This window comes from Amia ocellicauda, chromosome 4, assembly GCF_036373705.1.
Source record: "Amia ocellicauda isolate fAmiCal2 chromosome 4, fAmiCal2.hap1, whole genome shotgun sequence".
Classification (NCBI taxonomy): domain Eukaryota; kingdom Metazoa; phylum Chordata; class Actinopteri; order Amiiformes; family Amiidae; genus Amia; species Amia ocellicauda.
The window spans coordinates 9,461,670-9,478,371 of NC_089853.1; the positions used below are offsets into that span (position 1 = coordinate 9,461,670).

General features: G+C 36.6%; 1 protein-coding gene across 11 annotated transcripts in view; it reads right to left on the minus strand.

The window, feature by feature from the left end:
• sox6 (SRY-box transcription factor 6) overlaps nt 1-16,702 on the minus strand; it is a 190,160-nt gene that overhangs the window by 155,091 nt on the left and 18,367 nt on the right. For all 11 annotated transcript variants that reach the window (XM_066700907.1, XM_066700903.1, XM_066700905.1 and 8 more), the window contains exon 2: nt 2,022-2,092. The gene's annotated coding sequence lies outside the window, so the exon portion shown is untranslated. The remainder of the gene's footprint in view (nt 1-2,021; nt 2,093-16,702) is intronic.

The window sequence follows — 16,702 nt, forward strand, 5'->3', positions numbered from 1 at the left end:
AGCCTTTTCTATTTTTCAAAGACAAATTAAGAACTACCACCTAATCATGATTCATTTTTATCTGGGAATGAACAGGCAGCAAACCTGTTATTGTAATAGACATCCCATCCCTTCTCTATGGCTCTCCTGATTGTATCTGCTGTCACAATCTATAATCACAAGCACAAGTAGTACTAGTTAAAGGAAATGTAGTCGAACCAATAGAGCTTATTTGTTTGTTTGCTTTTTTATGCACGTCTAGGTCCCAAAATGATCAACATGAGAAGCTCTTTGTATAGGAAAAAAAATGTTCTGTATAAATAATACTTACTAACAATCTGCAGCCTCTGGAAATGTTCACTTTAAACATGGTACAGACATAATGTATGTGCTGGTAAATTCTCTCACCCTTCTTGTGACTCCCCTTCAGGGTTTCCTGAATGTTTTATAAAGGGTGTTGTGTTTGTTATGGGTAGTTTATAATGTCTTGAAAACAAAGATGTTCTCCATTAAGAAAATTAAAATATGTAACAATTACGAGCCACATAACATTGCATTTTATAAATGCATTTAATTTTTTTTTTTTTATAGAAAAGCCTGGGGTGGATGTTCTGTTTAAAATATATAATTATAGAAATGTGATCTCTCAAATGTGTTTTAGGTGCCTTAAAGTGTACAAAGATGATCTGTCTACTGTTCTACAACAAATGGCTTCAGAACTTCTTCTGACTGACAAGGCTTTCAGAACAACAGCCATAATCATTCCAGAGGGTTGTAATTTTTTGCATTTTGCACTGCTGTGCGAAGCAGAAGTAAACTGCTTCCCTGTATGTTTCATTCAAGCTTCTCTCCATGAAATGTAATGATTTCTTCGTGTGTGGACTTAACAACACTAGCAGACACTACAAACAAAATAAAAGGTCCAGCTCTATTAGAGACAGACGTCTATTGATCTACCCTCAAGATAGTGTTTGACATTGAATCATTGGAGTAAACTGCACATATGAATACATGGCTCTGAACTTTGAGATAGGATATGCTTTCATCAGTGTGCTGCTTGATTATGCAGGTCAATCGTGTTTTTCTAACCAGATTAATATAATTCTGTCCTGTTTCTGATGAAACCTTCTCTTAGTGACATTTAAAAAAGATGAATACAAACTAAACTTTCTTGACTTTATTTGCTCAACGGTACCTATAGCAGTCATTTTCCAGATATGATCTTTATTACTAACAGAAAAAAATTCCATTAAAGGCTTATTGTAGCCACATACTAACAGACTGAAAGTTTCCTGAAGGATTGCCTGTGTTTCTTTAAAAGAGCTCTTTCTTCGTTGATCTGAATACACTTATTGAGGCAGAGGACGGCCATAAACACCCCAAAAACACACCTTTACATTAGCATAAAGAATATAATCAAAAGGTTTCTCTATACGAAGATGGAGGTATATATGGTGACTCATAAAACTCTGTGTTATTTCACCAGGAGAAGTCAGAACAAAGCCTTTTTCTTCCTGATTTCTGAGATCACAACTCAGAGTGAGATTACAACACAGCAGGCTTCTAAAACGTACACCATGATGCCTAATTTTATGAAGCATTAAATTAGGAACATATTTCTGTTTTAGTTCCAGGTTTGAGAATACACACAGAACCAATACTGAGAACAGATTAGTCCTCCTTGGAGTCTTTAATTTACTTAATATTGACCGCAATGTACTTTTTTGGCACTTAATTCTTCCATCAAACCTGCATGCAATTGCATACTTGTGTGTAAACTCTGGAAAGAAAAACATTATTTTAAAATCTTTATAGATATGCTTTGGAGGGAAAAAAATGCTTAATTAACACAGATGCAAAGAGGCAGAATAAGCCAATTATAAAACAGGAAATGTCAAGCCTATTGTAATGTTGCATTGGTCTGTTGGCCAGTTCTTCCAGGTATGAAAGTGTTTGGTGGGGCTGCAAGATAAACAGATACTTGCACACTTTTATTCTTAAGCACAAGAATAACAAAAATGTAAATCAAAGATAGTACTTACAGATACAGAAAGAAAAAAGCCCCAGCACCCAGTGATCACTGGTAAGTTGATTTTGAATTCATGAAAATGACCTAGAAAAGAACAAGAACAAAAAATAAACATTTTTTTATTACAAACTGCATTAAATGTCTTGATCAGATAACACTGCTATGGGTTTAACTGTCCATTTGTTGCTCAATATCAGCAAATACCAACGTTATGAATTTGACAAATGGAGGAATAAGGATTAAGTTAGATGGTTCTACAAAAATAAAAAATAAACTGCTGGCATTCATCTGAAGCAGTGATCTTGTAAGAACATCAATAAGATACAAATAAAAAATAAATCCAAGAACAAATAATTACCTTTGATTACCTTTATCAAATTACCTATGTACTCAAACACTGCGGAATAGGAGACCCTGAGTTATTGCAGTTCTCAAACGGGGGTCCATGACCCCCAAGGTGTCCGCGAGAGAGTCATATGGAGTCCGTGGCAAAATGCTCTGCACTTTGGCGAAAATAGCATAAGCACCCCCCAACCCTCCACCCCCGCTCTTGCACGCCCCCCCCAGAAGTTTGGGAACCACTGGCCTAGCCAACTGACTCATGGCCACAGTAAAATTAAAAAGTCATGTTACAAACATTGTTAGGTAAATCAATTCTTAAGTGTCATTTAGTTAATTTCCCATTCGTTGCAAATCTGTTTATTGTACCTTTCCAAATAGCCAAATGACTAAAACATCGTTTGACAAAGAATTGAAGAGCAAAGACTAAAGAGAATTAAATCCAAATTATGTAAAAAAAGACATCTGAATAATACCACTACTTGGTCTAGCAATGAAATCTGGAAAATGTGACACTCAATATTCTTTAAGCTTGTTTAAACGTCTGATAAAGATGAATGTGCAGCTAATGATCTCCGATCTAAAAATAAAACTTTGCATTTAGAGACGGAATTGAAAATGTATTGGCAGCAATTCAGTAATGCTACATGTGAAGTAAAACAGTGCTCTAGATTTATTCTGTGTTGCTCCTCTGGGAATGAATCCTAGACAATGTTTAGAATTTACTTTTCTGTAACCTCATTAATCAGTCATTTGGCTTTATGATTATTTTGATTAATGCCTTTTGATATAAAGTGATTCATTTTATTTACTCCACAGTGTTAACGATTTAGTGAAAAATATACACCAACAGTTAAAGTCATACTAACATAATTTAAACCTCTAAACAGAACATTTTTATTTTAGTTTTTTTTATGCAATTTAGATCCTGAAGCCTTAAAGTTAAGAAAGTTTACTAAAAGAAAACAAATACTTTTCAAGAATCAGACATTTTAAGAAAGATGGACCATTCCAAATAAAACCCATGTACCACAGAGAGTTGAGAGACACTGCTTAGAGTGGCTTCACAGTGTGCAAAAAGCTCATTGATGTTCATTTCCCACATTATTATATATTTTAACAACAAGCTGGGATCTCATTAACAGCTGATTTATGCCATTAGTCTGCTTCAGTGCCACCAATTAAACAAGGACAGAGGTTTTTAAGGTCATAGCTAATTGATCTGAGCATAAACACTTCCAATACACACTACCTGAGCTGGATCGTTTAGCAACCCGTAACGATGCCACTACGGCACATCGACAATTGAGTGTAAAGGCGACCAAGATAAGGCTGAAAAGACAGACACCAGATTTCAAAGTTCAAACATGTGGGTATGAGAGGAGAATAAGCTTTCAAGGCACAATAGGCAACATTTACATGTGGAAACCTTGATGCTGCAGGCGACAAAGCAAGTGAGAAGACAAACAAGGCTAAGCAGAGCCAGCGACCCTGAACAAATTAAAGCCTGTTGTCATTCTGATAACACCTCGGAGGGAACAATCTGCTTCGGGCTGCTACACGACTACCAGTCAGGTCTACAGCAACCAGTTGCCGTCAGGAAAATCACCTCTGATGATGTCCAGTACACAAACACACACACATGCAGTCCATTTAGAGTGTGGAAGTACCTATAAATACTCTAGCTGGTTCCTGTTGAATGAATAAATAAGCTTTATTTATACAAAGCAGAAGTAAACAACTATTTGAATCTGCAAATGTATGCTAATTGGGAACAATTAAGAAAAAATAAATGTAATTTTGCATTCTTAATTTATGCTACAAATTATGCTATCCATCAGTATTGTTCTTACTAGTATAATAATACTCATTATTATTATTAATATTATTATTATTATTATTATTGAGAATAATGGTAATAATAAGGCAAATAATAAGCACATTTTAAGCACTCCTTGTTAGGCAATGTGGAATTAGCTTGTCTCTTCCTGAATATTAAACAAGCAGACACAAAACCCACAGTAACAGAGCTCCTTTCAAATAAGCATTCCCTAATTAAGCAATCATAGTTTCATTAAAGAAAATCCCAATCAATTCTGAACTCATTTTATTAGTTTCCCAACAGTTCTATTACCAAATCACTGTATCCACAATCACGACAGCATTTTTTCTCAGATGTTGCAGTTCCTTATCAGCTGTTCTGAGATATTGTGAGAAATGGAGGGATGCACCAGGCATCTCTAGGGCAGGGAGGGTAAGATCATTCTGAAACAGTGTGGAAAACCAAAAAGTACAGCCAGCAGGTGGCGTCACACACAGTGCCAGAGGGGAGAAGGTGGGGTTTCAATGCCCCCCAGTTTCAATCTTTGGAATTAGCACAATACAGAGATTCCGTGCATTCAGTCAATATCCCGTGCAAAAGTTGGTATGATTCCACGAAAGGAACCTTTTCTTTTTCCACATTTTATGTTTTACTCTTCCAAAGAAATGTGCAGAATTATAATGTGGATGTTTATTGTTTCCCTTATAGTGACATTGTAAGCCCTGTCATGCTGTGTATATGTAGAACACTGTATTTTAGTGACTTTTATACCATTTAAGGAGCCTTGGATAATGGCGATGCTGGGCCCAGTGGAAATACTTTAGTACCTGTTTGAGAAAGAGAAAGGCGAGATCACACCCTATCACATCTATGTCCACTACCGAAATAAACAAGCCAACAAACAAACCAAACATTGAAGCATTGAAGGTCAAAAATAAACAAACAGGTCAACAAAACCCAGACAGATTGGGTAAGCATAGTAGACTGAACCGGTTGACTTCAAAGCACCCAGAGTCCCTTTCCCTGACACCTGTGGCATTTATATCAAAGTCTGGTATTTTCTGTGTCCATCACCAGTGACAGCAGACTGGAGCACCTCCCACACACACACTCAGACACCTCTTTCTTAGTGCTCCATTCAGACAACGTACACACACAAGGAACACACACCCTCACAGGGGCCAGACTACACAAGACCCACAGACTGTATCGTGTGTCATATCCTGTTATACTTTTACAAAAACATAAAAAAAATACAGACCTTTTTTAAAAGAAAAAGAAAAATCTGTGATTTGTAGCCTTTTCAATTAAATCAAAATGAATTAAATACCAAACCACAGAAAGGAGATATTGGAAAAGTTCAAAGATAAGCACAGATCTCTTTATGTAATTCTGTGGAAATACAGAATTATTTTCCTAGGTGGAAAATAATAGTATAATCTTTTCACTAGAGAAATAATCACAGCCTAAGGAGAGGGATCTAAATTTCTTTCTAAAATCAAATCAACCTTAACATTCCTGAAATGTGCTCATCTTAAGTAGGGGGTACAGCTTGATTTAATTACTACTGTGCATAATACAGCTTTGTCTGCAACTTTATCATATGACAGTGGCTTTGTATTTATAGCAGACCTTAACCATAAATGTAGAGTATAATGTAGTTTGAGCGTTAAGACAGTTGGTTGCTTATGTCAATGCACTTTTGACAAGCCAGCCAATACGGGCAGAAAATCAGCCTGACCTAAAGAATGTCCTTTAGAACACGAACAGTCTATATTTGATAGTACAATACACCAACTATATCTTAAATAAAGTGAAACAAGTGATTTAGCTGTTAACTGCCATTAAAAAAGATCTGAAAGCCAATGTGGATAATACTGATTCTATCGAGCATGTAACCAAGAAAATCTGAGGCATATCAAGTTTATCTAGTAGAACATCACAAAACAATCTGTGTTCATAACCGGGGACTGTGGCCCTTCAGTGTTTTATTCCCCCGATGGAAAAGCAGCACTTCTCAAAGGTACCATACTTGTAAAAACAAACACCATGTGAATCAATGGACACACAGAACGGGTTTTATTTCTAAGTGATGATGCATTGATCGCAAAAAGACTATGTAATCAAAAACTCCCAAAAGTCTGCACTGTACCGTAGATGAGAGAAAGAGGAATGTGCCGCCGTTGAGTAGATGGGATTGTCAGATTCAATATACAGCTTGACAAAATCAACTTCTACATCGCCCAAGGCAAGCGAAAAAAAAGAGCACAGATTCCGCTGTAAGTAGACTGAATTATTAACTACTTAGATAAAGCTATTACAAAACTAATAAAACCCATTTTGAACTAAGTAACCATTTACAGTCACCTGGCTTGGGGGAACGGAAAGGGGGGGCTCAATGTAGCTGTCGCACATATCTTCATATCTTCAAGGGGTCTTAGAAAAGAAAGGCTCATGATGCTGCTATGATAACCTAATTAATTGGAGGCTATAAATTTTCTGTGAAATAGCATCGAGGCACGCAAGAAGCTATAGAGTTACAAAGACCAGCTTTATTTTTGAAAAAATCTACCGTATCATCGAGTTGTTTCATCCTGGAACGACTCCAATCATTGTGAGCCACAGCTGTTTTAGCATTCCGCTAAGTGTCACAACAGCCCTCTCTCACAATGGTTAACAATATGCATGCAGGTTAAAGATGAAGCTATTATATTCCTCTCCTGACAACTGTGAAATTGTACCTGTTTGTTTCAAATTCATAGCCGCTCGGGTTTTGGCAACCGTAGTAAAGCATCACTCACTGTTTGGTCAAGTGGGATTAAAATGATGACAGAAAAAGGCTTTTTAATTTCTATATTCACGGAGGGTAGATTTAGCTCTTCCACTCTTAATCGGTGGGAGAAAAAGGAGAATGCAATGACATCCAGAATTAAAAACATGTAAATCTGTTTTACAAAATTGGCCATTGTTTATTTTTGTTAGTTTTTTCCCCCTGAAGGTGACTTTTGAATTAAGCTTTCTGTTCTGTGGTCTTTGGAAGCCATGATCAACAGTTTAGTTTCTCTTGAACAAATAAGAAAATATGTGAAAAAACTGAAATAAGTGCCCAGCTACTGGATACATGCAAAGCAATCACAGGAGCTCCAAGCGTAACCAACGGTTCAGAATGTACACTGTCAGGTCTCTTTGATGCTGCACCTAGTTAGACTCAGTATTCTGTCAGGTGTGATAATATTCTAAAACCACAGGCGTCTCCACATCTTTCTTGTGACTGATTTATATACTGTTCTTTCTATTACAAATACACTGTCTGTTGCATTGAACTTCTCACGGTTTTAATTATTTATTTTATTTTATTTTGGTCTATAGTGCAAGTCCACTATGCTGCCAGGTAACGTATTTATCTGAAAGGTTCCTTATTCTACTTTACTATTTTGGAGCATTTCTCATTCTTATCGCCAATCCCACGCAGGGCATTTTAGCTTCTAAAAATCCTGTTTACCACATCCTGGTTTTAGAATCTGTGAAATGACTGTTGGATAAGCGTAGCCACAATGTCGGACTGTGTTACAACCGGACTCAAATGGGTTTCGTGCTTTTCACCCTGGGAATGCACAAATGGAAGTTTTTAACACCTTAAAAAAAATTATTTGGCTTTGTGTAACAACACTGCAAGGTCTGTTCCTCCCCTGAGGTCAGACACATGCTGAAAGCTACAGGACAAAGAGGCAGTATCAGTGCATCAGTGTGCCAGTGTGGTATGTGCATACATACGACTGTATGTTAGGTTTTCGCAGTTGATTGTGTTAAACTAAGCACAAATGCCACAAAACTTTTTTGGAAAGCACAGTAATATATTGATACATTAACCTTTTTATATGATAACTGTAAAGCCAAATATTTAAAACCTGCACATTTTCTGTGCAGGCCTATATCTTCTTGTTAATGGACTCAAAGCCGTATAAGCTCTCATGTGGACTGAAAATCAGCACTAAAAGGGGGGGAATCGTCCTTTCATTAGTGTTTCATACCATCCTGGAAAAGTATTGCTTTCTTTTGTGTTTGGCTAGACCTGTGGGGCATTGTTATTATAAATCTGAATGGAATATAAGTACAAATATTAATACAACTCTTTCTGATTGCCTTAAAATCACAACTCTGCGTTTATGTTATTGAAGATATGCACAACATACATTTAAATGCAAAACTTCTCAGACGCACAAAGGATTAGCAACTTCTGTCAGTAGCAACATAATCAGCCTGCAATTGTCTCCTGACTTTAAGCTACATCACGATACAAGGTCTGGTTACAGAGCATCTGTATTCAAATGACTGAGCTATTTTAAGCAGAGCTCTATGTGGATATTTTCCTACAATTCAGAGCTGCAAGTCAATCATATGGTAAATTAAACTAGAATAGAATCAATTGATCCATAAATGATCAGGTTACAGCGAGCCACATCAGTCTCTGCAAATTATTTGTGTTGTTCTTGTTCAAGCATTAGAAGCACATTCTATATTCCAGTTGTTATTTCACTGACAAATTATATTTGCAATTGGATTGCAATTTTAGCAGTTTACTCCTAAGTAAAAGTTCAGATAACATTTAAATGTAAGAATTGGAAGTGACAGGTCAACAACATTAAGAGAAATGACTCCAGTACTACCTTAGTTGCACTTGGGGCTTTATGTAAGGCATGTTGTGATTTGATGTTATATTTGCTGCTTACTTTACAAATAATTGTTTCACAAAAATGATCTGATATAATCTTGCAAAAATAAAACACGACAAGAAATACATTTCCAAGAGATTTAAAATCACAATCCTCAAACAAAAACAAGTGGATGCTTTCCTGAAAATTCACACGGTATTGTACAAGTTTAAACTTGATCACATACTGAGTGCCACTCTTTGTCTCTGGGGAAGAAAACACTGTGTTCTCTGGGATTGGCTAATGAATTTTAAACAAAGCAATTCTGTTTTCTGAATGTTCAGAACATTATAAAAACAGCTTTGCAGGAGAAATAGTAATGGAATTATTTTCTTCTTTTTTTACATCCAGAAGAGACAAACTCAGCACTTCATACAATAGGAAGACATTAGTTTCAAAGAATTAGACAGTACAGTTTTAAATAAGGCAAAAAAAAGCTAAAAAAGTAAATAAAAAATGCCAAGAACATTAATAGCTTCTTTCCAAATAATCTTTCTACAAAAGTCTGAAAAAAGCAAAAAAATTAAATAAGAACCACATTAAATAATCATGAAAACCTATTGGCACAATAGTAGGCTAGTGGTTATTCACTGAAATCTAACATAAATTAGATCAGGTGCTTTGCATGAGCTTCATAGCATACTCTGAAGAAAATTAACATTATTCCCCTATATCTCCATCACAGTAAAGACTGTTTTTTCTGTGTTGAACCTTTAAATTAATGGCAGCATGTATGGATACTGATTACTTTTATTTTGTATGATGAAGTTACTAATCTTAAAGAAAGGGAAATGATGAATGGAGGGAAACAAATCTCTTTTGACATCACAGTAACTGCTAAGGCACTGTTCTCAGTTGTCTCCATTGGTTTCTGCAGCTGCTCTGAGTGAAAGATTCTGCGTACCGCTTAGCTTTTTTTTTTCCTACTCTTTTTTTGTAGAAAACAAATGTAGTGTTTGAGTCACTGATCGCTCACATAATTGAGTTTAACACTCTTTTCTGGAAAAAAAAAGGCTCTTTGAATTGAGGAGGTCAAATTACCTCTCCAGTCAGGCAATAAATAACCAGAACAAGGTAAGAACTCCTGCCAGCATATTTTAGTGCTGAATTCAATTAGTACAAACAAGAGATGCATGGTTCTTCAAAACAGTCACTTAACTATTAGATGCACGTTGTTTCTCAAGAAAACTCCTATTGTATGCTGGTGATCAGAAGAGATCTCTCTATTATTATTATTTTTTAAATCATATCTAGCACAACTGGAAATGAGTTCAAAAGCATAGCCCATTATAGCCCATAAGGAGGTCATAAAAAAGCTGAGAAAAGTAATAAAATGGGATTGGTTTAGCTGTGTCACATGTTAATGCAACCGAAAAATGGCAGAAAGGCAAATCTGGCATGCTAGGAAGATGACCAGCCTCCCAGTGTGAGAACTACAATGGCAAAACGTTTTAAAATGCTTGTATATCTGCAATTGCCACTTACACAGAAGAGGGAAAAAGTGTGAGATGTTTGACTATTTTATCAAGCAAAAGTTAAGTTAAACTGCAGAATCAAATGTTTTCTGGAACACTGTACAAGCAATGAGAAGATATATGTAAAATAATTTATCCTAAACAAATAGGCTAATTAGTAAATATTCCCAGACTCTACTCTCTAGTAAACCTTACATCGGTTTGAAATGGGCAAAGCAAGCATATTCCACTAAACAAGACTTAAAACACCTCTAATGGCCTATTACTTGTGAATGGAATATTTTCCATTATGTAAGCATTTATTTAAGCCCTGGCATATAAAATATGTTAAACCTAAAAATAGGGTAAAAGTAGAGTCTGAATGTGACAAACCCATCATGGTCAATAAAAGGCTAATGCCCACCAAATGCAATGTAATCGCCCAGAGCGGAATACAATGTCGCTGTTATGACATAATTCTTTTCACACAGCACTTTTTTGGAAAATAATCAACATTTTCCAATTCTTCACATCCAGAAATAACAATTTACATCACATCCTCCTATATTTCCCACCGTAAAAAGGCACACTTAACCTCTCACTGCAAAGAAGGTAGGAATTCCTTCCGGAAAACAAAAAATGAACTAAAATTGTGTTATTATTTTCAAATCACACCTATAAAGTGGTTACAAATTGAACCAGGCAACGTGAACACTGAGGAGTTCTTCACCGTGCTTATTGGTAAAAGCTACAAATCCCTCATGTGTTTGCCGATTTCCATGCTGTCAGTAACAAGACTCTGGATATTGTTGAGCATGCATAAATTCAGGCAAAATGCATATGGAAATATAAAAGGTGAATATCCAGAGAGTTACACACTGGAACACTTGGCCAGCATACAGCATTGTTTCTGTTGTTTATTTCATCATCATTAGTGCACACAAACACTGCAGAATTGTTCTAGATACTTCTTAATTCAAGTCAGACAAAGGTCTCCGCTGCAATCATTCTTGCCAAAAATCACTGTGGAAACCCGTTTCCCAGGGTGCTGACACCATGTTTCTCTTCAGATGATCATAACATGAGGTTAGTATTATCGGTTGTGAAAGCACGACAGGTGGGTCACATGAAAGGTCGCTAATTTCGTTCAGAGGGCTAGACACATGGTTTCCATTATTCTTCATAAAAACAGAACAAACTCCCACAAAAACATCAAGAGGATTCAACAAATACTACTGTTCTATGCAAACAGTCTGAGTATCTTACCAGTGCATCATTTATTTCCACTTTCAGCACTGTCCAAGTAAAACACTAACAAGTGCAAATCTGAGTATGAAGAGAAACTTTTAGAGCAACATATGTTAAGGCTCTAGGCATGCCATAATGCTATTTTGTTGATGTTTCAGGGTAAAGACAACCTGAGCAAGAATATCTCTTTCCCGTTGTGCATGAGACAAGAATAGTCTGACAGACGATTCCTGCCTTGATTCATACAGGTACATGGTTCTCTCGGCTTCATTGTAATGGGGAGAGCCATTAAAGATAAATCTTAATCCTAATAGCTAAGGCATGTAAATAGTTGTGACATGAAAAACTTTCTGAGGCACAACCTAACCATATTGCAGCAGTTTCAGACGAAGTATGTTTAGGCTAAAGAAAATTCCAAGGGTGATAGCTGCCACATTTGTTCATCGCACATATAATTTTTTACATTTTGTAACCACCACCATTTATTTGTATATTGAGAACAACTTCAAGCCAGGAATGACAATTTTCAAGGAATTGAAAGAAACCTAAAGTTAACCTTTAAGCACATTGTTTAAATCACACCTCTTTTAGCTAATTGGAGGAGGGATAAGCAGCCTTGTGCCATAAAATCTGAGGAATTTTAGGTCTTTATTAATACCTTTTAGAGCGCAAAAGCAAATTTGGCTTAAATCAAAGAGAGTAATAACTAGGTTAACCACTGACATTTTAAGAAGGAAGTCAGTTGTAAAATCTAGAAGCCGAGCTGTCCATTTCATATCTTAAGAGCAGACCTGGACAAGCCTTACAAAAAGATGGTATCACATGATACCATGAGTTATAAGTTCATGATGTAAATAGAAAAAAAAAACGAATACTAATCTCTATGTAAAAAAAAACGTACTAATAATAAGACCCTTTATCTCTTTGCTTAAACAGTGCATACTTTGAAGTTCACAATAAGGCGCGATACTTTGCAAGTCTTCCACCAGCTTAGTTAACTCTGAAGGTGCCTGGCTTCACTGCACATTCCTGATCGTTTCAAGTTCAATTTGCTGGAAGGGTTCAATGGATTATTCCTGCATGCCAGACTGAGGGCAGATGAAAACAAGAGTTACACTCAGTATATCTTTCTTATCAAAAGTTCATAAAGAAATAATAAACTGCACTAAATCACCTTCATACATTTCACAACAAAACCATCTGGATTATTTTCAAGCCCCAGCTATACTTCCAGTAAGGGAATTAGGCACTAAAAACCTAAAAGGTGAATGTTTTTGTTTTTTTTTAATCAACAATTGACTACAATTGGAAAGCTGAAGATTAATTCTGCTGTGTTTAATTCGCAGCCAGGCAGCTCCTAGTATTAAAACAGAACAACACATATTGCTGTTTTTCTGTTATTTTCTTTGCTCACCAGTAGGACAGTTAATGGTATTTCTAGATAGTTCTTTTCTGGGCAAACATATCTATCTTATCTGAAGTTACTTTCCCTTTAATCAGAGAACTTGACTTTAATCCTAGTAAATGGATTAATTGTTTTCTTTGAATGGGTCACTCAGATACATCCCAAACAATGCACCCCTGTTTTAAGATTGAACTGAAAAACAACTCCAGCCCACTCATAACTAAGCCAGTAAATGTAAAAAAGTGGGAGTGTCCTACAGCCTTTGAACATCTTCCCTAATACAATGGCATGGGCTATCATGGAGGCTATTTAATTTGCTTTCTGTGTTCCACCACATAAACAAATCAATACATTAAAAATAAATCCAATTTCATATTAACCAAGGTGAAGACCTTGACTGCTGCTTTGTGCAGAGATGTCTGATTCAAGGATCAGGACCAAGCAACTTTATCAAATATGTACAGTGAAGCACATGGAGAAAGCAATTAGAATTATATTAATTATAATACTGATGTTTGTAATACATTTAAATAAGTGTAGGAGTCCAACACAGTCTTGTTCCAGTCTTCTTAGCGTAAGAAAAAAAAAAAAAAAACACATTAGGTCTATTTTGGAATTAGTGATGATTCCTCTGAAGTTCTATGATTGTTTAAACTTGAATGGGCATGGCCGTTTTCCTTCCACTTCATGCCAAAGAAGGGCCCTGCAGCACACTCCTCTTCTATGTCTTCTTTATAATTCAAACCCAACATGAGGTTCATAGAGGCCTTACTGATTCCATATTCATCTTAGAAGTTTCATTTTGGGGGATGAGCTGTGGCCACAAGCTGATAATGATGACTGTTTAATTAGAAGCCTTGCAATGTGCTGGCAGCCACACAGATCCCTCCACCCTGCAGATGGCAACCAATAAATTCAACTTCCTCAAGGCTCCCCCACCCCACCCCAACTCTCTCCCTCAGCCCCACCCCTCACCAAAGACCCAAGCCAACGTTTCTCTCGGAGAGCTCCTCACAACAATTACAGCAGCTCTGTTGCTTTAGATGTAAAGGCCAGGGCCTACACTGTTGCTCCAAGTTTTCAGCAAAAAAAGATTTTAGGTTGTATTCACAAAGGAGTGGTCAGTGTACCAGCCGAATGAACAATGATTGTTTTTGGTTTTTTTTCCAATTTGTTGAGGTCAGTAAAAGTTGAGATTGTTTATGGAATGTGTACACACATTAACCGAGTGAGATGCAAGTGCTTGCTTTGGAGGGCATCAGCTTACTTATTCCAGATTGATACAGATAAGAGCTGGATGTTCCTTGTGCATAAGTTTGTCATTCCCTTGCACAAATATAGCAGCCAACATTACAAGGGGGTTCATGGTTTGTGACTAAGGGCCTTGATGTTTTGGTAACACTTCAATAAATTTAATGCAGAAACGCTTCATTCATTTCCCAGTGAGTCTAGGGTTTGATTCTATAATAAATGGTTTGAGTTTATGCAATGTCATAGTTTCAGTTTCTTTGCCATTAGAGCCGTGTGCTGTAAAGTCAGTTTTTAACAGTGGGCCAAAAGCATGACCACTGGACGTCACAGGGGAAAGGCGTGGTTGAAACCATGCCAGGAAAAGCCCCTATGAGATTTTAGGTTACTTCATACTCAGTTACTGGCGTACAGGGATAGTCTGTACGTTGTGCGTGGGCGTACAGTGCGCGTGTGCCTGGCTATCCTTGAGAATGTCAGATAGAGCGACTCATGAAAAATACATAGTAAGCAAAACCACATGGCTGCTCCATGTAATTACTGAACATAGTTTTTTTATTATTCATTTCAGAGGGCACTTTAAAGGCAGATGCACATGCTTTCCATAGTCCTGCCTTTCGCAACACAAGCTGCTCTTCAGCTTCGAACCACAAATCAAAACTTCATCAGATACAAGGTCTACTTAACAGACACAACAAACCTCTGTATGGGGACATGTTAACATGACAGTTAAATAAATGAGAGGCAGAATGTTTTAGAACAGATTTGACCATTTGGACCTAATTTAAGTTACCACGCACCATGTCAGGGTTTTTTCCTAATCAAATTCTTGCTTTAAAAATATATAAAGTTTTATTCTGATTTCCTGAGAACAATAAAATGCAGGTAGGAGTAGAGAAGCTAAGTGTGGGGATTTGTACAATGTAAAAAGTTATGGTTAGCTGTTATAATGGAAATCTTTACATGATTAATTGCAAATCATATTAATAATACAAATATTTATATCAGTTTACCGAGAAAGATGACCCTGTACAAGCAGAATGAGTACTAGATGCTAATTTGTAATAACACGAAACAACCCGACCAAATTCAGCTTGTGTGGGTCACTGGATACATCTAATATGCACATATGCAAATATGCACAGAACGAGTCTGCATTGCGACCTGTCCAGTGTGTGCCCTGCCTTGCACTTGGCTGTTGTTGTTCAGCACATGAATGGTATGGTTTAGCTCAGCTGTCCTCAAGATATTAAGTTACTCCCTACATCTTTTACATGATCACTTGCTGTTCGCATCACCCTGGTGAGGGTTTTCAGGTTGTCAGCAGATGGACATACTGCCTCAGTACAAAAGGTTTTACAATGATCAAATTACATCTAGTCCTCGATCAAAAAATGGCAGCAAATGAAGAGTGAGAATCAAGTGCCCTCTGATTGTTATCAATACATATGCCCCTTGTTATGTTATTCCTGCTAAATATATTATTCTATATATCTTTTTATTAACCATGACATAGCTTACTTTGTAGTTTGTTTTACTCTTCTTCTGCAGTAAAGTAGCAGACAGACACTTAAATTATAACATCCTAGATCTTGGATTGCAGAAGACTTCTTTGTTCAGAAGTTGATCCACAAATTTCAAAGCTTCACTCATAAACCGTAAGAGAATATGAAGACACGTTTTCAAGTGAAGACATATGGTAACATAGCATTTTGACATTCTGCTATTGCTGTATTTCATGTCATGTGACACAGCAAGATTTATTTTATGAAGACTCTTGTTTCTGAACACACCGCGATTCTGCCATTTTTGTGAAACCTTTGTTTCTAAAACAAGTACATTTTTTCGGAGTGACTTATAAGCAAGCGGATTAATTTTCACTTCATTTCAATTTGTTTTCCACTTACTTTAAAGTACAATATTCACATTTTCCAAACTTCTTACATGATGTTTATTCTTACTGTGGTTAATATGTCCTGGCACACACCAAGAAAAATGTCCTTGCTTTCACAATGCCAACATTTTGGCAAAGCAGTAGCACTTTGTCATGTGGAATACATTTAACATATATTTATTTATAACTTTCTGCAGCTTCTTTATAACAGAAGGTACATCTACAGTAGTTTGCCTCAAATTATGTGTCCTTGTAGAGCAGGGAAGGGCTGCCTTATACTCTCAGGGCAGTCAGATAGCCCTTGATTTGTTTGTGAATTGCAATTAGGGAAGCTGGTAGAAGATGCTTAGTAAAGTCTATACATCAATAAACAAAGAGGAACCGGGCTGCAGGATCTGCTTTAAAATAACATTAACATGATTAGCTAGAACACTCTCCATGTAAATAACTGGACTGTAACTGCTTTCACCTTTCTCTTTACTAAAGATCGCAAGGACAGCACAAGTCCTGGAGGATATTGTAATTACATAGAATAAGGAGAGCAGTTCAATGGAAGTGTACAAAACGTGGTG